An 8,985-nucleotide genomic window follows, 5' to 3' on the forward strand; every position below is an offset into this window, starting at 1 on the left:
CTTTTTGGTTTTTCGAAACAGGGTTTCTCTGTGGTTTTGGAGCCTGTCCTGGAACTAGCTCTTGTAGACCAGGCTGGTCTCGAATTCACAGAGATCCGCCTGCCTCTGCCTCCCAAGTGCTGGGATTAAAGGCTTGCGCCACCACCGCCCGGCTCACAGCTGGTTTTTGAATGGTGCCGGGAATTGATACCAGAGCTTCCTGAATGCTAGGCAATCACTCTACCGAGCCAGCCACATCTCAGCTCCAGCACCTGTAAAATTTTAAAAGGTGTCAAATCAATACTAGCTTCCAGCAGAAGATAAGAAACAAGTAAAATTGGAAAGAAAAGAAAACTAAATAAGGAATAGAAGGAAAAATCAGTAAGCTTTAAACACAGGAAAGTGCCAGTTATGTTGACATTGGCTTTTAATCCCAGCACTCAGGAGGTTGAGACAGGTGGATCTTTGTGAACTCAAGGTCAGCCTAGTCTAAACAGTGAGTTCCAGGACAGCCAGAGCTACATATCAAGACCCTATCTTGAAAATAATAAAAGTAATAATAATAATAAATAAATAAATAAATACATAAAAAATAGGAAAGATCAAACCTCAGTATAGATGTAACAGACTTAAAACAGATTCAAGCAATTCTAAATTCAATAGGGAGAAATTTAAAATAATAGTTCAAATAATGAACTGAAAGTTGTTTCTTTTTCTTTTGAGAAATGTCAACAAACTGATAAGCTTCCAGCAAATGTCCTGGTTTGCTTTCTATTGCTGTGATAAAGTGCCATCACCAGAAGTAACTCAGGAAGGAAAGAGTTTGTTTGGTTTACAAGTCTGGATTCCAGGGCATCAGGAAGGGAAGTTAAGGCAGAAACTGAAACAGAGACCCTGGAGGAGTTCTGCTTACTGACTTGCTCCCCATGACTTGCTCAGTTTGCTTTTTTATGCTCCCCAGAATCACCTGCCCAGGGGTGACACCATCCACAAAGACTAGGCCTTCCCATATGAATCAATCCCATAATAGAACACTATTAATGAGTACGAAGTTTCTGGTGGAAACAACATTCTCAAAATGTAGCTGCAAAATTGAATGTTCTAAATTGAATTACATGTATACTTTAAATAAGTTTTATAGTATGGGAATTATATGTCAATAAAGTTGTTATTTAAATATCAGTAAATCCCAAACTTAAAAAAAAAAGCTGTATGATGGTGGTGCACGCCTTTAATCCCAGCACTCGGGAGGCAGAAGAGAAGCAGACAGATCTGTGGGAGTTTGAGGCCAGCCTGGTCTACAGAGTGAGTTCCAGGACAGTCAGAGATACACAGAAAAACCCTATCTTGAAAAACCAAAAAAAAGTTCCAAAATGAGAAGGATTTTGAATTTTGCCTATTTTTTCTTTTCTTTCTTACTTCGCATGTATTTATTCGTGTGTGTGTGTGTGAGAGAGAGACAGAGACGGGGGGGGGGGGGGAGAGAGAGAGAGAGAGAGAGAGAGAGAGAGAGAGAGAGAGAGAGTCAGTTCCCTTCAGTTCCCTCCTTCCACCACGTGGGTCCTGGGGACCTGTCAACAGTTATCAGGCTTGGTGGCAAATGTCCTCACCCCAAATTTTACAGTCTTGACTGCTCTATAACAGTCTGTGGTTATAACTCCAACACCGAAACAAGGTCTGGCAAATAGTGGTGAGTACAAACAAAATAGCGATCGAAGGAATGCGAGCCTGGTTCAGCGTTCTGCGGAGAAAAGAAAGCGCAGCCAGCGTGTGGACTGGGATGACACGGGGAGTCTGCGCCCAGTTGTCTCCAGAGAAAACAGCCCGGAGCCGCAGTAGGGCTTTCGGGGAAGGTGGATCAGATTTGCATTTGAAAAGAACACTGACAGCAGGAGAAAGAGGCAAAGAACGGGGCCTAAAAAGTTGGACTCTGCCACAAAGAAAAGTGAGTGACCTCGGAAAAATCAGTCCAGGTGGAGCGTGAGACGGACTGGAGGGGGGTGGGAGGCAAGTGTCACCCACAAACTACACTACTCTCAGCAAGGCCTCTCCTTCCGCCCTGTGTCTCCAGGGAAACAGCCCCAAAATATATTTGGCTTAAAAAGTAACAAAGGCATGTTCCTATGAATATTCACGCACAGCCGGCTCTGCTCACCCGTCCATTCATAGTCTGTTCAAGAACTGCTCTGCCCGACAGAGGAGGATTCATGACTGTCGTTCTCAGCTCCCACCAAATGTCCTTCTTCGGTAGAGGAGGCAGGAGGACAAAGGGAGGCCGCAAGTGACAGAAACGCTGCTTGTTCCATTGTAGCCTTACCCTGCCTCTCTTTGGAACCGTACAACCTAGAACCCAACACGGGACAAGCAGACAGCGGGAAGTTCTAGAATAAGGAAGGTGCTTGCCACTGTTGCCACTAAATGCTTGACCTGAGAACTGAAAAGACTGGCTTCTAGCTGAGGTTTATCCAGCCACAGGCAAAACCACAAGCAAGCTATGTAACTTCTCTGGGTGTCCATCATCTCAAGAAGGAGGAGGGGGCTGGAGAGATGGCTCAGAGGTTAAGAGCATTGCCTGCTCTTCCAAAGGTCCTGAGTTCAATTCCCAGCAATCACATGGTGGCTCACAACCATCTGTAATGAGGTTTGGTGTCCTCTTCTGGCCTGCAGACACACACAGACAGAATATTGTATATATAATAAATAAATAATTAAAAAAAAAAAGGAGGAGACTGATGCCTGCCCTGTCCTAGCCAGAATTGCCAGGAGATGGCAACTATGCAAGGAGAGATCTAGATTTTCTGAGATCATAATTCACAGAATTTCAATAAACCCTGAAGAAAAGGAATATAGCTGGGCAGTGGGGACACACACCTGTAGCCCCAGTTCTCAGGAAGCAGAGGTAGGAGGATCTCTGAGTTCGAGGCCAGCCTAGTCTACATGGCAAGTTCTAGGACAGCCAGGGCTACACAGAGAAACCATCTTGAGGAAATAAGAAAAAAAAAGAATATAAACACAAATACAAAAACAGATATAAATGTGAACGTCTTCTATAATGGGAGAAAAATTACATCCAAATCCCAAAACCTGAAAGTTAATATATACCAAAAATTCACACAATCTTTGTTTAAAACAGGATCTGGCTAGGCTCCGACTTCCAGGCTCAAGTAAGTGAGCCTACTGACTTAGCCTTTCAAGCACCTGGGACAATTGCACCCCACTGTACTTTTTTTAATATTTATTTTAATATTTATTATTATTTGTGTGTGTGTGTGTGTTTGTGTGTGCCCCGTGTGAGTGTGTGCAGATACCCATGGAAGGCAGAAGAGGGCACTGGATTCCCTGAAGCTGGAAGTTGCAGGCAGAAGTGAGTTGCCCAGTGTGGATGCTGGGAACCAAACTCAGGTCCTTTAGAAGAGCAAGAAGAGCTCTTAACCTCCAAGTCCTCTTTCTAGGCCCCATCTTTAATGATTTTTTAACAACCACAATTTTACATTGTTGCCTATGGAGAAAATAGAAAGCTCATTCAATCTTTCCTATGGCACGATTGATCAAAATGTGTTATTACTGCAGTGCAATCATGGACTCCAATTCAGTTCGCCTCCTGGTCCCCATCCTCCCCTCATTCCTGCCACCCCCCCCCCATAAGGAAATGAATCAAAGCACAAGCGAACAAAAACAAAATACAAAACACACAACAACAAAATCTCTTTGTTTTTCCTTCCTTCCTGCTTCCCTAACAGCTCTTGGTTAGTCCTGGTGGCTTCAATGTGCCATAACTAACAGCTCTTGGTTAGTCCTGGTGGTAAGAGAGGCTTCAGTGTGCCATACCTAACAGCTCTTGGTTAGTCCTGGTGGTGATGGAGACTTCAGTGTGCCATATAAAATGCTTCTTTTCCTATCAATTTTTCTCAAATGTCTACTGCAATGAGTCTCTGGTCTGGTTCAAGGCCTCTTCTTTCTGGTCCACCATCCTCACTGGGTCCTCACCCAGAACCCAATGGGTTATCCTGTAGTTATCACAAGATCTTGCGATTATCGCCCCAGGGGATATTTTGCAACCCCAGTGTTTCCTGAAACTGCACATAATGCCAACCCCTATGTATGCTATGCTTTCCCTATATATAGATACCTTTATAAACACTATCTTTTAAATCAATCACAATGAGGCAGATTAGAGAGGACCATGTCTCGCTGGGATACTGGGGTAGCAGCTAAGCAGTTAGGGCCCTGGTGAGACATTGTTAAATTGCTGCTAAAAATGTTGGCAATGAGCTTTTATTATAAGCATTCTATTTTTCCTTTTAAAAAGCTAAGATGGAGATTGGGATAATACGAGGCTCTGGTTGATAGTTTTTACTCCCTTTCCTGGTATTTCAGTTCTCTTGGGCGAAGGACTGCTGTCCAAGCCACCAGGCAGACTGTCTTCACACCAGCGCTAGCAATGTTGAACACGCCACTGGTACCTTGAGGAAGCTGCATGGCAATCAGTGCTGCTTGCTGCAGGCGGACAGCTTCAGCTCTAGAAGACACTATCCTGTCTGTGACTGCCTCAGCTTGCAGACTTTTTATGATCCCAAGCCCTAGTAAACTCTGAGTGACCTACGGCCATTTCCACTCAGGCCAGAAGAGAGCATTTCCCTGGGGGTGTAACGAAAGAATGATGGCTGGTACAACTGCGTACACAAGGGATTTCCTTTGGAAGTCATGAGCCAAATCCCCCTCCTCTGTTTTTATTAGACACTAGTCACAATGAGGAGGAAAGTAACTACCAGACCTCTAGCTGCATAAGCAGGCCCTTAGACTAACTCTGTGAGTCACTAGGTAGACATCTCCCTGTGCTGCCCCTCAAACCATGCCGTAACATGAGGCCCACTAAAGCTTCTCTTTGGTGTCCTTTCCTTGCCTGTCTTTGATCTCTATAGTTAATAAAATAAGCCGAGCTGACCAGGGAGAGGACGAGAGAAGTGGAGAGGTGTTAGTGGTCACAGCAGTCACAGCAGCAACAGCAGCAGTAGCAGTGAGAAGAGTTCTAGATAGTGGTCAGGCCAGAAACTGAGGGAAACGGGTGTTGGAGAGGTGCGGAGGGCTGCAAAGAGCTTAAGGACAAGAAGTCACAGGCCCTGGTCACCAGGGAGCTGCCAAGTTTTAAGGGTCAAGGGTCTCCAACACCCCAGTTCCAGAGATGTAACACTTGTTGCTGTAGAGCGTAAGGGTGGCCGTCTGAGGCCTGTTCAAGAACAGCAGCCACCGCCTTCGACTGCTCGCTGCTCTGGATCACTGACTCCCATTGCTACCGAAGTCAACAGTTTACAATGGCTGCCAAGTGCTGATCAGGGCTTAAAAGCCAGAACATTCAGCCTTCAGGATGTGCCCAGAGTCATACATATCTGGATTCTAATTCTGTAGCATAGAACCGCTCGCTCTTAGGGCTTAGAGCTTTTTGGAGTCCAGCCCTGGGCCTTGAGTGCTTAAAGAGCAGGGATCGTCAGCACTGGAATAATGTTTACCTACCGGCCCACAACTTATTCGTGTGTTTCTTTTCTCCTCCTCCTCTTCTTCTGAGGCAGGTTTCACATAGCCCATGGTGGCCTTAAATTCACTATGTATCCGGCCTTTAACTTCCTGCTTCTATCTCCCAAGTCCTGGAATTATAAATGTGCACCACGAATTTCTAACTACAATGTCTATCTCAGTGGAGTGAAAGGACCAACAGTTAGTAACATCAACAAGATGATGGGGAACCTCCTTCAGCCAATGGCCTTGGAGAGGCTGGACCAGGTTGAGGCGTGGCTTTGGGTACCAAAAGGCCACTCGTCCCTCTTCTTCCCACGCTCCACACCTAGATGTTGGACCCCGTTCCTGTTCCATGAGTTTCCTTTTTTTAATAAAGAAAAACCTTAGTATACTCTATTTGGAGTTAGCTTGGGATTATTTGACTCGCATTCCCCCCATTTGATGTGTTCTGCATCAAAAAGATACAAACAACTTATAATAAAAGATTTCCCTCTGATGAAATACTGGCATGAACATTATTAGTCTGTAGTTAAGAACACTGGCTGCTCTTCCAGAGGACCCAGGTTCAATTCCCATCACCCACATAGCTACCTGTGACTCCAGTTCTAGGGGAGCCAACACCCTCATACAAACATACATGCAGACAAAACACCAATGCATGTGAAATAAAAACAAATAAAAAGTTTAAAAACAAACCCAAAAAAACCTTATCTTCCCCATGTCTAATGCTGACCTCATGAATGCCACCTAAAAGGAAGGCAGCCCATGTATACAAATTAAAAAAAAAAAAAAGCTTGCTTTAATTAATTTGGCCAATATGATTTGGGTTGGTGGTCTTTCTCCCTGCATATTTGGGATTAATAGTAGCCACTGGTAAGCTGACCATGAACCAGTACCAAGCCCATACCATGCACATGAAGGTCACTCTAATTAAACTTATTAGGTTATTTTTTCTTTAATATATGAAATGGGAGATAAATTTGTGGAAAATTTCAGGAGGGGCATAAGAGAGGGGAATGGGGTGTGAGTGATAAAAATACTTTAGATACGGGAGTCTTAGCATTTTTATTACTGTGATTGAAAACAAAACAAAACAAAGACAAAAGCATCTTGGGGAAGAAAGGGTTTATTTCATCGTACATGAGTGGCTCTCAGCCTATGGGGTCGTGGCACCCTTGGGTCAAACAACCCTTTCAACAGAGGTTGCATATCAGACGTCCTGCATAGCAGATATTTACATTAATGATTCATAGCAGTAGCAAAACCAGTTATGGAGTAGCAACAAAAATAATTTTATGGTTGGGAGTCACCACAGCATGAGAAACTGTATTAAAGGGTCACAGCATTAGGAAGACTGAGAACCACTGGGGTAGCCCATGGTCAGGGACAGTCGAGGAGGTAGGAACTGAAGCAGAGGCCATGGAGGATGCTGCTTAGATTTGATCTGTGGCTTGCTCAGCCCTTCTCACGGCAAGTGGGGCCACCACGCCCACAATGAGCTGGGCCCTCTCACATCAATCAACAATCAAGAAAATGCACCATAGCCAATCTGGTGGAGGCATTTTCTCAATTGAGGTTCCCGCCTCCAAAATCATTCTAGCTTGCGTCAAGTTAACATAAAAACCAGCCAGTACATGTATAAGGCTGTCAAAGAATTTTTTAAACAAATTATTTCTGCAATTGCCTAAATTTTGGACAATTCCTATAATAACCAGAACACTAAAGAAAAGTTGGGGACTTACAAACTTGCTAGCTTGGATTATTATTTCAGGATAGTTTGTTTATTTGTGGAATAATAGGCTTCTTATCTCTAAGAGTTATGATATCAAGAAATTAATATTATTTTGTGTAATAACTAATCTTTTATATTATGCAATTCTTCTGATGCCAGGCATCCTAGGTTCAAATCACCTCAGGCATATTCAAATCGGGTTTATCATTCCCAGCAGAGTGGATTAGAGGATGTCCCTCCAAGCATGCATACTAGCTACATAAATACACCCCACTAAATTCCTCCGAAACGCCCATAGAACACTCCAAGGTCCCCAGATCCCGAATTCAGCAGTCAAAATAGATCTGAACTACTTACATTTTACTGTCTACAAATATGACCGTTTGAGCGTAGTTAAGGCTCCTTCCACGGCCCCTGAAGCGGCCTGGGAGACAGAGGGTGCAGAAGGCCAGCCACCTGCCCTCTCCCCCTACTCCTCCACCCAGGCTCTACACAAGGCAAAAGGCGCGGGTGGGAGATCCACGGGAGCTGCAGGAGCCCAACCCCATGCCGGGTCTGGCTGGCCCACCTCCACTCCAGCAAGCGACCCAGACCTCGGTCGGATCCCGCCAGCTTTTAAGAAGAGCGAGCTCCGCAGGGCCCGCCTCCCACTTCCGCACTGGGAGCCGGGACTCTCGCTAGATCTCGCGAGAGAGAGTCGACTCGTCCGCCGGAGTCAACCCAGGTCACCGCCCCGCCGTGCTGCTTGGGCTGGGTCCTGGGGTCGCAGCTTCATCCCGGGCCGTTTTCTATTAGCAGGAATAAGGCTACTAAAGCCGTTGGTCCATTTCAGAGAACAACTAAAGAGTCGCATTCGGAGGCGAGGGACGAGGTGGTGACCTGAGAACTCAGGTTATGTGCACCACACTGGTGTAATTCAGACCCCACAGTAACCCCTAGAGAAATGCACTGTGTACTTATTTTATGTATTTATTTACCTACTTATTTTTACTACTCTTGTTACGCAGCTTGGCAAGTTAAAAGGCTCCCAAGAGTGAAGGAATCTGCCGAGGCCCGCAGACGGCTGCCGAAATTTAAACTCTGTACCACCTCATCTCTAAGACCTCGTTTCTGTGGTACGGCCGCGTGGTCAACAGGTCTCTCCACCTTAGATTTCTAGGGAACAACGTTGACCAGATTTGCGTCCCCACAGCCTCAGGAACTCATGAAAATCCAGAAGCTTTTTGCTCAACCTTTCTGAGACGTGTTCTTCTGCTGATACGTGCAATAATAATAATTTATCATAGAACTATTGGGTTCGATGAACACTCCGTGTTTATTTCATAGTAAACTTTCAATAAACGGCAACTACAGTATTAATTCTTTTACCTCCCCTTAACGTGTTGTATTTGGTGTGGGAAGTGCTAAAACCACAAGTGAATGAAATAAAAAAATAAATCGGGCCAGACATCAGCTGGTCATCACCTCCAACCCACTCAGCTCTTCTCAGAAATGGTGTCACTTCAGAGGCCTTGAATAAGGACATGGCTGGCTGTCTTCTTTTCCCCAAACAATTATGTATTAGTGTCACTAAAATAACGTACAGAAAATCTTAAGGGTATCTAAGTTTTCTCAAAATGAACACAGTATGTATAGCAACACCAGTTTCCAGAGCCTGGTCACGTCCCCTTCTAGTCATGTGTCCCCCTGCAAGGGTCACCACCGTCTTGCCTTCTAATAGAAATTTGTTCTGCCTGCCTTGGTAGGATTTAACTGGAATC

General features: G+C 44.9%; 1 long non-coding RNA gene across 1 annotated transcript in view; it reads right to left on the reverse strand.

Annotated features, from left to right (window-relative positions):
* LOC106144191 overlaps window positions 1-7,845 on the reverse strand; it is a 13,974-nt gene extending 6,129 nt beyond the window's left edge. The window contains exon 1 of the long non-coding RNA XR_003378170.1: window positions 7,583-7,845. This is a non-coding gene — a long non-coding RNA (uncharacterized LOC106144191). The remainder of the gene's footprint in view (window positions 1-7,582) is intronic.
* Between the last annotated feature and the right edge of the window lie 1,140 nt (window positions 7,846-8,985).

This window comes from Microtus ochrogaster, linkage group LG4, assembly GCF_000317375.1.
Source record: "Microtus ochrogaster isolate Prairie Vole_2 linkage group LG4, MicOch1.0, whole genome shotgun sequence".
Classification (NCBI taxonomy): Eukaryota; Metazoa; Chordata; class Mammalia; order Rodentia; family Cricetidae; genus Microtus; species Microtus ochrogaster.